At 40.0% G+C, this 13505-nt stretch overlaps 1 protein-coding gene across 1 annotated transcript in view; it reads left to right on the forward strand.

The window, feature by feature from the left end:
* LOC136876229 (coactosin-like protein) overlaps window positions 1–13505 on the forward strand; it is a 224512-nt gene that overhangs the window by 824 nt on the left and 210183 nt on the right. The window lies entirely within an intron of this gene.

Genomic DNA, 13505 nt, shown 5'->3' on the forward strand with positions numbered 1-13505 from the left:
GATTGGATATCAGATAAATTGAGAAAAAAACATACCGGCACATCATTACTTTTGTTACTTTTGTTTTTATATAAAAATTATTATTGAATTCAAAATTTACTACCCTTCGGGATGTATTGTGAGCCAACAACTAGCTTTGATGTGTTGTGCCAATTTCTATGTGTCTCGGTTAGAGCTCCGGCTTTCTAAGAATACTATTTTTTTTTAAATATTTTTTTAAGCGATGCATCATGGTACCGGTATGTTATGGGTGCTTGAAATTTTGGTACGTTTGACCAATCGTGCATGTTTAAGTTGTGAGCTCTTCTTACGTGGCACGCATTATGGATATTTTGTTGAAATTAAAATATTATTCGGGAGGAAATATATTCTCTGAATTGCTGGAAAATCTGTGAAAGCTGTTATAATTTCATTTGGAAAGAAAAATCATCGCATTTGCTTGGTGATTCGGTCTGACCATGACCAGATCTCTCTTGTTGTGCAAGTAAAGTTTGTACCTCATGACCTAGTCTCTGGTTCCAACCTCAGCATGCCTGGGCTACATTTTTTAAGGAGAAATGGGAAGACTCGAGTGTGCTAAGAACTCAAATTTTGCCCACACCCCCACCCTTCGTCTATCGAAAAATTGTAGAATTGAAACGTTTGAAGCAGATTCTTGACCCTCCTCAACGATACGGAGAAGTCTTGCACAGCAACATTTCAATCGATACAGCACTACACCGAGGCTTGTGCGTTGGTAGTATCTGGGATTCTGTGGGTGTGCCAAGTGTTGGTTGATGCTATCGTGCTCTGATTTTTTGTCCTAGTAATTTCATATTTAAAAAAAGATATTTGAAACTAAATTTCCTTTTTGGAAAGTTTATCACCTACCATGATGTTGCAAAGATGGCAGCTGACTGTATTATTCTTATTTTGTATTTTGCTGTGAAATTTAGCCGTCGTTCCAGACACATATTCGAATTTCTCTGTAGGATGTGTGGTGGTGTATCTGCGATTGCACCGTACGTGAATGAACGCCGATGTGACTATCTAGGAGTACAGTGCTATTAGAAATATCAGAGGGTATTGTTAAGGTCGAATTTGAATTACGAATGCGGCATATATAATCAGTCTGCCCAGTGTAACTAGCTCTGTGCTATCGCTAGAACTAAGCAGTCGGTGTGGCCCCAGTATAATTGTAAGAGAGAGACTGTCCTACCAATATGGAACATTCAGCCAATTACGGACATGATCTTTCAAGACGACTGCTACCCAGCTAGATGGCCTGCAGATATTGGAGTGCCACGTGGTCAGCGTGCTGACATCAGCCGTATTGATTGACTTTCCTGACAAGGTCCTTTAATGTAACTTTAACTTTTCTGTAGGTCAAGATCTGATAAAGTTTCAGTGTAGGCTTAATTAGGGGATTAGCCAGTTTAAAAATGTAAAAACACATGCTAGGCAGAAGTAAAACTGAAACCTAATCACACCGGTTTAGAATATCGATATGAAACTGAAAGGCATCGATGAGGAGATAAAATAAATAACCTTCGTAAGTACCTAGGCGTGAGATGCAGCCTACACCAGCTGATGTACACTGTAGACCAGGGCCTCTCAGGGTGCATGCGCCGTGCAGTGCACGGGCGCAGGGTGCAGGAGACGACTTCACTAGGTTGACCAGAGTGCACTCCACTTCCCCTACACCTGTCTCACCCGTTCGGCCTGTCTTCGCCTTCTCCACCTTCCCAGCTGATCCTCCCCTCATTGCGAAATGTTTATGTGCGGTGAGCGGTGACACTGTTGTATGGGACAATGTTACCGGTGTTAAAACACTATTGTTTCAATGTATTTTGAGCAGACAATTTATCTTCTCTAGCTCTTCTTTTCCTTTATCTTTGCAATGATACCAGTTATGCCTGGAACAAGGGACCGGCTGACAACAATTTGAGAGCCTTCTTTAAATTACAATTAGAAATAGGCCTACTTGCACGCAATCTAGTTTTCGTACAAGTCAAAGCAGGAAAAAGTTTTCACATATGCATGTGGAACCAAACATAGAAATAATCTTAGCTGCTTCTCGATGCAGCTTAGGAAAATCTTCCTTCGACAAATTCTCGTAGAATTTGAGCAAAGCCTTTATATTGGAAAATAGATCTTTTTGATTAACTTGTCACATAATTATTGTCCCACGGAGTAAACAGTTGGCTTTATCGTCACAACTGACAAAGAAATACGAAAGTTCCCAGTTCGATTGAAATGGACTTTCGGAAGTCTTTGCTTTCTTCGAAAGAGGTTGCTCCATTTATGTTGTTGTCTTGCGCTTATCTATTTCACTGATAAACAAGCCGTCTATCACCGAACGCTTCCTCGCTCTCAGCGCACTACACCATCCGAGTTGAGGCGAGTCGGAACGATGCACAGTGCACAGTCTCTGCGCCTCGATTTGCACGCGTGAGATTTTGAGCGTTTGAGAGGCCCTGCTGTAGACTGTAGTCTTAGGTTAAGGGGGAAGACCATGATAGGACCGCTTCATCCAATATCAACCTCAAATGGTTTCAAGAAGCTGAACGGTACCCGCTCCAGCCCTCGATCAAAGAAGTAATAATTATTCTTGAACGAGCTAGGAGCCAAAACATAGGCCTTCAGGTTCATTTGAAATTTTGAAGTAAATCAGAGTTTGCGGCTTATAATAATGAAACTAATTTGCGGACAATGCTAGTGTGTGCGGTAACACAAGGGTTTTTAAAAAAATCTTCTTTAGTTGTGCCACTATTGCAACCCACAAGCGATTTGTGCAAAAACTGCCTTGAAGAGAACAAACGCTTCACTTCCGATAGTTTTAACATGTTGATGAACTGAGTAACTGCATAACTAGGTTTTCCAGAGCCTGATAGCCTCCACTCCTCGACAGCAGCAGTATCGGACGTCCGTGAGGATTGCATTTCGTCCTGACTCATCCATACAGCGATCCTTCTCAAGAAGTGGAGTAATCCAAATTTAAAAAATTCCGTACCTCAGACTGGATTTATTGAACTAATAGAACTTGGAACATTCTGTAAGGCAAATCCGGTGCTTATCAGCAATTCTTGCTTATAGGATCATTAGCTATGACTGTGCAGTTTGAATATTGCAGCTAAAGTAACAGGGTTTCATAAAAGAGAGCATTATGTTTTCACTTGTTGGCCCAGTATTTGTTGCAGCTGTTCGGGTTTATAGATCATGAAGAGTTAATTCTATTCAGGTTCAGAGATATTAAAGATATAGATATTTTGGAGCTTTAGAGCGACTACCCTAAATGCAGATCAGGATTGATTGATTGATATTTGACAATGATTTTAAGGTTGAGATAGTGAATGGGGTTGGCTGCCGTATAGCCTACGTCAAACTTTTGCAGGTGTAGTGTATGTGCTGGCCACAAAAGGAAAAGTGACCTGTGTAACGCTATTTTTTTCTCGATGGATTTCTAAATAATAAAATTCGCTTACGATGGTTTAACGGTTGCGCAGTAAACATGGTTGTTGTCATGTGCTCCCTTGATCACATATTGTATGTTGTGCTCTATTCAGCGTTGTATATCTTAGTTAACTATACAAGAACACAGTATTTTCGCAGTTTAACTCGTTCCTTGTATTTTAATAAATGTGTAGTAGTAATAGCTTTAAAGAGCTTTTAGGTTGACAACGATCGGCTTCTCTACCAATGCGTAGAGAATGATGAACAGTAGTGGAAATTTGAAAGTATTGTGATAGGAGTTAAAAAACGGAACTTGAGGGTGTTGGTGTCGGTATTTGTGATGCATGTACTGCAGGGAACGTGCAAATCTAGAGTTTCAGAACGCTCTAGCAGACTTCTCTGAGTTACCGTGTAGCCTAGTCTTGCGTGCTGCGAATAATAATCATGGAGCGATCATCGAAGGATATTTATTTATTGATTTAATGCCGCGAATATTATACCCAAAGGTGTATCATATAAAACCACCAAAGAGCACGCTATACCAGATGATATAGGTGTTAAATAATAGGTTTGAAAATAAAACTACATGGCACCGACACAGATACGTCTTATGGCGACTATGCTATATGAATGGGCTAGGATCGAGAAGGAAGCGTCCGTGGCTTTAATTAAGGTACAGCCCCAGCATTTGCCTGGTGTGAAAAAAGATTAAACCCCAAGGGGTGTTAAATGGAGGTTAAAACCCGAAAACGAAAATACTCTTTTCTCCGAAACCGTTTCACGTACGAAGTTGTAACTTTACAAGAAGGTTATTATTTAGTGTCCTAGGTGTCAAATATTATATACTTCAAAATGTTTTAATGATAATATTGGTTTCACGTCCCACTAACTACTTTTATGGTTTCTGGAGACGCCGAGGGGCCAAAATTTTGTCCCGCGGGAGTTCTATTGCGTGCCGGTAAATCTACCGATTCTGGGCTGATGTATTTGAGCAAATACAGTAGAGACAATACGCGACACTTCCGGATTTAGCCTTGTTAAAATGGGAGACAATTCGCAAGTGGCGCTCCTAGTGGCGTGACCTGAAAATTAGCGCTAAATTGAAATATCAATGGAAATGCATATACGAAAATGGATAATTTACGTCCAGAAACTTCAAAGTTGCTAAAGCAATTCTGGATTAATAAATGAAAATTTCTTTAACAGGTTATTATTTAAAGACTGAAATTAGACATATAACAAAGATGTGAAATGGACTGCTGTGAAAGGGCTTGATCTTTCATTAGTGCTTTACTTTTTTAGCTTTAGTATTCCTACCTGAACTTTTACGGCTAGATTTGTCTTTTTTCTCATTTAAAAGCATTGTATCATCACATTAAGACACTTGTCAATAAAAATATCGGCACATTCCTTAAACACATGATTCAATGAATTTATATTTAAGAGCTGGACAATTTTCCTTTTAACTCGAAGCCTACTAACAGAAAGAAAATCTACAAATTTAGCCCCAAAAACATTCAAACTTTCCCTATAAGCAATACTTGCCATTACATTAGAGTAAAGCAAATTTGCGTCGTCATATTGTTTCAACAAAATATGTACATTTCTTAAATCACCTATATTACCTAGGGGTAACTTGGAACACAACCAGCCACACACATATGCATATGCATTTTCTTGAATTAAATCAAAACCCACAGATCACACAACACATCGGTATTGAAGGTTAACTGCTGCACTATATAATAAAACAAGATTATATTTTAAACCGGTTAAAATATGGATCGCGCAGGCCGGAAATGTTGGAGGTACTATACAAATATCTTCGTAACTGGAAAAATATGTATGCAAACACATTTACTTACATTTTCTTGTCACGAGGGAAACAGAAGAAAGACCGCGAATCCTTCTGTACTTCATAGTCATTGCACCCAAACATAGCTTATATCTTTCCACTCATCTTGAGAGGAGATATAAAGGAATAACATACGCTGCTATTTACTTAAGTCAACTTAATGCAAACGCATAAATAACACCAAAAACTTCACAAACAAATACACGGGCTCTTATGACAGAATCAGTAGCTCCCAGGTCACTCCGCTAGACAGTTCTAATCGCTGTCTCTCGATATCTCGCAGAGTGTCGCGTATTGTCTCTACTGTATTTGATTTGAGCACCTTCAGTACCACCGAACTGAGCCAGGATCGAACCTTTTGATTTCGGCTCAGGAAAAACCAGCGCCGTACTCATCTGAGCCACTCAACCTGGCTTCAAAATGTTTCTCCCCTAAGGATTTCTGAAAATTTGGCCATGCGGTTATAGGGGGGGGGGGGGCAGCTATGAGCTTGCATCCGGGAGATAGTGGGTTCGAACCCCACTGTCGGCAGCCTTGAAGATGGTTTTCCGTGGTTTCCCACCTTTCATACCAGGCGAACGCTGGGGCTGTACCTTAAGGCCACGGCCGCTTCCTTCCCACTGCTAGCCCTTTCCTATCCCATCGTCGCCATAAGACCTGTGTCGGTGCGACGTAAAGCAACTAGAAAAATAATTGTTGTGATGTGTGTCATGTTGGACAAACCAACTTCTTACACAACTTCGTTTATATTTAGCTCTCTTGCTTAACAGTCATTCCCAATTTTTGGTGCCATAGAATGTCACCAATTTGACAGTGTTCTTACAATGAAATAAATAGTGTTTATACTGTAACACATTAGTCCGACTCATTGGCTGAATGGTCAGCGTTGAGGCCTTCGGTTCTGAGGGTCCCGGGTTCTATTCGCGGCCGGGTTGGCGAGTTTAATTGCGTCTGATTAATTCTTCTGGCCCGTGGACTGGGTGTTGGTGTTTGTCCCAACACTTTCCTCTTCATTTTCAGACAACACACTACACTACCAACCACCACAGCAACATGCAATAGTGATTACATCCCTCCATATAAAGTTGGCGTCAGGAAGGGCATCCGGTCGTAAAACATGGCCAAATCCACATTTGCGCCACAGTTCGCCCCCGTTACCCCACAGATGTGGGAAAAGCGGAGGAAGAAGGCTGAAACACATTAATAAATACATAACCTCTGCTTCGTTGCGAATATTGCCTTAATTACAAAATTGATTTCTTCACATGGGGTTAGATTTCTGTATAGTTATTATTATTATTATTATTATTATTATTATTATTATTATTATTATTATTATTATTATTATTATTTCCATTCTGGAAAAATTAACCAGGATTCATTATTGGTAACTAGCTGATGAACCCATGCTTCGCTACGGAATTTTTGGTTACGTAGTGTACACGTTGCGAGTAAGATTATATTAAATTGAGTTCTCAACGTTAACCCAGTAACGCGACGGGAAAGTCAGCATAAGTCTTTTCTCATGTGAAGACTGGGTTAGGGAATTTTGATTGTAATGGTAAGCCCTTTTGCCTACCATCAGTCACAATCAAGTTAGAGAATTTTCTTTATAATGGCAGTCACCCACTCTCCACCTGGCTTTTTAAAACCTCAGAAAGACTGGTTTTCCAGGCTGAAATCAACACACGTCATTACAATGACGTCGGTAGGAATGTTCGGATTAAGAGTAACCACGCATTTTTCCACTTTTAACGAACAGCACTACACTGGCAATGTATGCTATTATTCCGTTAAGTGTGCACACTGATTCCAATCAGTGCTTCAAAGTAGGGATCGAATAACTGGAATACTATGATGAACCAGTGTGTTACGTACCAGCAGTATCAGAAAATATATGAATCAGAGGAGTGGCATGCTAAACAAGAGTTATCTAACTCCCCAGCTACTTCCCGCCAATATTCAGGCAGGCTGTTATACTAGGTACACAGCAGTAACCTATCTATCGGAGATGAGTGGTAGCAGAAGTGACAAAGACACCGCCGTCTCGATCCTCCTGTACTGCCTGCTCTATGCGAGGCTTTTTGCGAATAGGCTGTGGCAAAAATTATCCGCTAGATGGCAGGCATAGACGCACAAAGTTCTTAACGCTTTATTATGACAGCCTGCAAAACACTATTCAGTATAGTCATATGTTCACTGAAGCTCCTAAATTACATCAGTAATATTAAATATCGGTAAAATTATCTGTGAAGTAGTGGTTAACTTCTTCACGTCACAGTTTAAAGATTTTCGTGATTCACCGGGCGGCTAACATTTCGTGTACTTGCCAACGCAATATCAATTAATAGAGGTCTTACCAACTTGGTTAGGATAATATCACAAACAGTTTGCTGATATTCTTTGACCTCACACTGTAACAGAACACATTCTGAAAGGGAAGAAGTATCAAGTCCTCGTATTACGCTGGTAAGTTTGAAGGACTTCCGATAGTAGGGAATAGCAGCTTGAATAAACTTCTGCAGAGCAACAAAACAAGGTTTTGGGTATCGAAGTCCTCCTGTTGGTGTCGAAGCTCTAGGCTGTGAGATGTGGCTGACGCAAATGTCACACCCCATCCTCTCTTTAACAACAGCAACCAAGTACCCGCAAATTAGGATTTGATTTTCTATTTCTATACTGATTGGGACATTATCATTTGGATATTTGAGGTTGTCCAAAATGTCTAAACATCATCATCATATTCTAAAGGCTAAGCCTTGTCGCTGCAGCCACAGTTGTCTATCTTGAGCCAGTCTTTTCAACTCAGCGTAGGTCTTGCACTTCATCTTCAGAAGCAGGTTCTTGAAGTAAGACACTCTGGGTCGTCCTCTTCCTCTTTTTCCAGCAATTTTTCCTTCAATGATATTACAAAGGAACTCCTCATGCCGCAGAATGCGACCAATAAATTTTATTTTCCGTTTTTCAATTCCGGTTATCAGACTCCGTTCTTCTTATCTCTCTGAGGACTTCGGTATTGCTCTTCATTTCCGTCCAACTTATCTTCTGCATTCTTCTCCAGATCCACATTTCAACTGCCTCTAGTTTTTTTCTTTTCTTGCATTCCTAATGTCCAGCTTTCGCAACCATACAGAAGCACGCTCCATACAAAGGATTTTGCAAAGGCCTTCCGAGTTTCAATATCTATATGTTTGTTGGCCAGCAGATGCCTATTATCTTGGAATGCTCTCTTTGCCATGGCTATCCTCTTCGTGACTTCTGATATGCCCCGATTATCACTCGTGATCGGGGTTCCTAGGTAGCAAAACTGTTTCACTTGTTCTATTTTATCAGGGCCAATTTTTAAGTGTGTTACAGGTGTTTTCTTGTCTTTGCATATTGTCATGGTTTTTGTTTTCCTTGTATTAATTTTGAGGTTCCATTTGCCTAAAGTTTCTGCTAATATGTTGATCATTCTCTGCATACTTTTACCTGTTGCTGCTAGTATGGCAATATCATCAGCAAATCTTATCGAGTGTACTTGTTTGCCATTAATTTTGATCCCCGTTGTTTTCTCCTTCATGACTGCGATGGCTTCTTCGATGAACATATTGAATAGATAAGAAGACAATGGACATCCTTGCCTAACTCCTTATTTTGGAATTTTTCTTTGTCCCACTGATTTATAAATAAGTGTTCTGCATTCTGTATAAATTTAGTATGAGGCGTCTAATCTTCCAATCAATTCCTGCTTTTTTTCATGGTAAGGAAAAGTTGTTCCCAGTCTACTCGATCAAAAGCTTTCTCTAAGTCGACAGAAGTCACGTATACTTTCCTATTCTTCTCAATTCTTCTCTCCAAAATCAAACGTAATGCCAGAATTGCTTCCCTAGTACCCCTCCCTGATCGAAATCCAAACTGGTCATTATCGATATAGTGTTCTAACTTCCCTTTAATTCTATTCTTGATGATGTTGAGCAGTATTTTTGAAGCATGAGACAGGAGAGTGACAGTTCGATAAACTGAACAGTCCGTGGCATTCCTCTTTTTTTGGTATTGCAACAGTTCTGATTTTACTAAAGTCAGGTGGAACTACGCCATTCTCATAGCAATGGGACACCAGCTGAAAAAGGTAACGTTTCATATCGTCACCCAAGTGTTTCGGAAGTTTTGCTGGAATGTTATCTGGACCGGGTGCTTTCTTTTCCTGGAGACTGTGTAGTGCTGCATTAAACTCTGAAGATGTGATTGAGGGACCCTTTCTGCATTCGTCTATCTCGTGTTCTTTTTCAATGTAGCTGGTTGTATTATTTACATCGTTTCCTTGGTACAGGTCTTCAATGTATTCTTTCCAACGTTCACAGATTTCTTCGGTGTTAAACAGGAGATTTCCCATTTTATCTCTGACTATGGAGCTTCTGGTTCTTGGTTTGTGTTGTAGGGTTCTGATACTGAAATATGCCTTTTCTACCTGTCCTCTGATCATGTCCTTTTCTATAATCTCGCTTGTCTCCTTCGTCCAGTTCTGCTTTGCTTCGCGACACTTTGTTGTGATCTGATTTCTAATTTCTTTGTGCCGTTCTTTATTCCCTACTCTCTTCTCCTTATTCCTTTCGCGAATAAGGTTTATGATTTCATCAGTTATCCATGGCTTCCTCGGCTGTAACTGTCTTCTTCCCAGCACTTCCTCAGCAGCTTCAGTTATACCATTCCTTATTTCCTCCCATTTTGCACTGTCATGAAAAGTCTCTGCTAACTGATTAGTTTTCATTTTGTATGCCTTTTGTATGCCAGTGTTCTTTAAACTTTGTGTGTTCCATTTGTGCTGGGTCAATTTCATATTCTTCTTTAGCTTAATGTCACACTTGGCTAATACAAGATTGTGGTTGCTGTCCACATTAGGTCCTGGATAGCTGTGGCTGGATTTAATCTGGTTTCGATATCGCTGTCTGACTAATATATAATCAATCTGGTATCGTGCATTATCTCCAGGTGTTTTCCATGTGTATCTTCTTCGGACAGGTACTTCAAAGAATGTGTTTGTTATAACCATATCATGTTGTTCACAAAATTCTAAAAGTCTCTGACCTCTTTTGTTCATGTTCCCTAGTCCGAATTTACCAGCATATTTCAACTTGGTATGTGAACCAACAGAGGCATTGAAATCGCCCATTATGACCACATTATCTTTATTTCCTATGAGTTCCAACAAGCTTTCCACTTGCTCGTAGACTCTCTACCTCTACCTCTTCATCGGAACTGTTAGAAGTTGGGCAGTATACCTGAATGATCACTAGATCAACTGGAGTGGCTTTCACTTCGATCATCATCAATCTGTCACTTACATGATATGTGTTGATCACATGACTGGACCATTTTCTTCGCAAGATAATAGCCACTCCATTCATTCCCGACTTTTCACTTCCACTGTAAATTATTCTAAATTCGTCTGAACAGAAGTCCCCGTTTCCTGACCACCTTGTTTCACATATTCCTAAAATATCAAGTGCTGTTTCTTGCATTGCGATTTTGATTTCTTCTAGTTTTCCTGTTCTTAGCAACGTTTTCACATTCCAAGTTCCTACATTGAATTTATTACGCACTTTCCTGCAAGGATTTCGTTGGATGACGACCTGAGAGGCCTTGCAGCCATCCCCTCTCCTGCCGGGTCTTGGGTTCCGAAGCCCATGATCAGTATTTACAGTTTCACTCAAGCTTCTATCCATGACTGCTAATCTTGGGATTTTGCTTGTGCAGTGGTTTCCCGTTGCCTTCTGCACATCAGGTTAACAGCCGCCCCTAACCTGGAGAACAGACGCTGCCCACAAGCCGCCCATGTCTAAACATGAAGACGTTTATTTTCTGATTGTTCGTTACTATCACAAGGAATCCACTATCCTCAGCTTTTCACACACATGCATGCATCAATAACACAACGCTACGCTCACACTGACTGCGAATACTGTGCGTCTATGACTGCACTCTTACGGCGACTTGAAGAAACATTAGTATTCGCGCCTTTCTGTGTTAAACTAGTGGCATAGAGAAGGCAGTATCGAAGGATCCAGACTGCGGTGGACAAAGATCATGACAAACAATGGCCAATGTAATGTTATTGTTAATCAATTTTATGAGCTTTCGATACCGGTATTGTAGGCCTTCAGATTTAGTTTCCTTCCGACTCTGAAATAGCACTTTTATCATAGTCGGTACGGTAAAACTGAATAAAAATAAATTATCGGGTTTGTATTCTCTATAACGTAGTAATTTTCGATAGGACCAATAACATAGGTATTGAAAATTACATTTTAGGTGCCTTCCCCTAAACTACTGCATCATCCAGGGTGAATAAAATTATTTATAGCCTTGACTGTATTTTCTTATTCCCCCACTCTACTTACCAATTTGCACTCAATTCTGTTCAATCAATCAGTCAATACTGATGCATTTAGGGCAGTCGCCCAGATGCCGATTCCCTATCTGTTGTGTTCCTAGCCTTTTCTTAAATGATTTCAAAGAAATTGGAAATTTATTGAACATCTCCCTTGGTAAGTTATTCTAATCCCTAACTCCCCTTTTCACAAATGAATATTTGCCCCAATTTGTCCTCTTGAATTCCAACTTTATCTTCATATTTTACCCATTATCTCATGGCTCGGCATTGATATGTACTGGGCAACAAAAATACAAATTCATTAATATCTCTGTTATCATAGCCGGTACAGTAAAAATGTATAAAAAATAATCAGAAATGTAATTCTATATAACTTTAGTTAAGTAGTTTCATCGATAGGACCACTAATAGCATAAATATTTGAGAATTACATTTTAGGCCTTGCCCTACGCTACAATTTCACTAAGCGTTAATGAAGTTATTTATGGCCTAGATTGTAGTGAGTTATTCCCCAACTTTACATGCAGATTTTCATTAAATTCTCTTCAGCCGTTTTCTCGTGATACGGGTAAGATAGACAGAAATTACGGAAAATTACTGTGGACACGACCGATACAGAAATGCTATTCTTTTTAAGTTCTGAGCAATGTACAGATAAAACTCTTATTTTATATATATTAACAAATAGTCGAGTCTAACCGATGCTGGCGTGTAAACTGAGGGCCAGTTAGAAGTAATCTTGAAGACAGATCTGCCTGTCTTAATCTTCTCTCTGTACCATTTAATATTGACATTGCAAACCTCCTCGAGGATCCTTCTAGCCTGTACGGCTGTAACTTGGCGATCTATTAACACTTTCAAAGTTGGAAAAATCTGTCACCTCTTGAGATGTAGCTGAGACGACGTGATACAGGCAGTCTAAGAAAGGTGCTCTCGATAACACATTACAGCTTGCTGCACACTAATGGGTGATGTGTCCAACAACTGATACAGAACCTTCCGACCAGGGCGACAGCCCAACATGCTGATCAGTAGTGACTGATAACGGAAGCTGTATCCATTATCAATTAATGTTGCAGATCTTACAGAATCTTCTGGATTCAGTCATCGCGAAAGCAACTTCCATTCACAGAACCTCGAAGTACTACATGAACAGTCCGCGGAATATGTACGAAGACCATCAGACACGAGCTCAACAATAGCGGCATCCAGAAAATGTAAAGCTCCTTCGGAGAATTGGTGCCAAAAGAACACAATGTAAGACTTATATTCTTGCAACGGTTTAACTTGTCTTGGGTAGAGCGATGGGTGTCGAGCTAAAGTTGGTGGGTTCGATCCAGGCTCAGTCCGGTGGTATTTGAAGGTATTCCAGTAGGCCTACATCAGGCTCATGTAAGCAGATTTACCGCCACGTTAAATAACTGTTATGGGACAAAATTCTGGCACCACAGCGTCTCTGAAAACTGTAATACTATGTTGTAAAACCAATAATTCATGCATACATCTTCTTCTTTATATTCTGCTGTGACGTGAATCTGGGTGACATTCGCTGTGTACTTAAGTCTATTTTATTTTAGTTTCATATTTTATTCGTAAAATCTTAATTAAGAAGAATGGTTGGTAGATACGTTGTCGTATCTCGTTGCTGAAAGCAGACTACTTTCATAATGCTTGCTACTAGTCATCTCGGAACACTGGAACAGTGATATTGTAGTCATTATTTTCTAGCCGATTCATGTGTTCTGTGAGTCAGATATTTGATTGACAGTGGGGTCGGAAGCCATGGCACTTCTGTTTGCTGAGTGTCACAGAAGTTGAACTGCGTCCGGAAGGGCTGATTGCAGT

This window comes from Anabrus simplex, chromosome 6 (assembly GCF_040414725.1).
Source record: "Anabrus simplex isolate iqAnaSimp1 chromosome 6, ASM4041472v1, whole genome shotgun sequence".
NCBI classification, from domain to species: domain Eukaryota; kingdom Metazoa; phylum Arthropoda; class Insecta; order Orthoptera; family Tettigoniidae; genus Anabrus; species Anabrus simplex.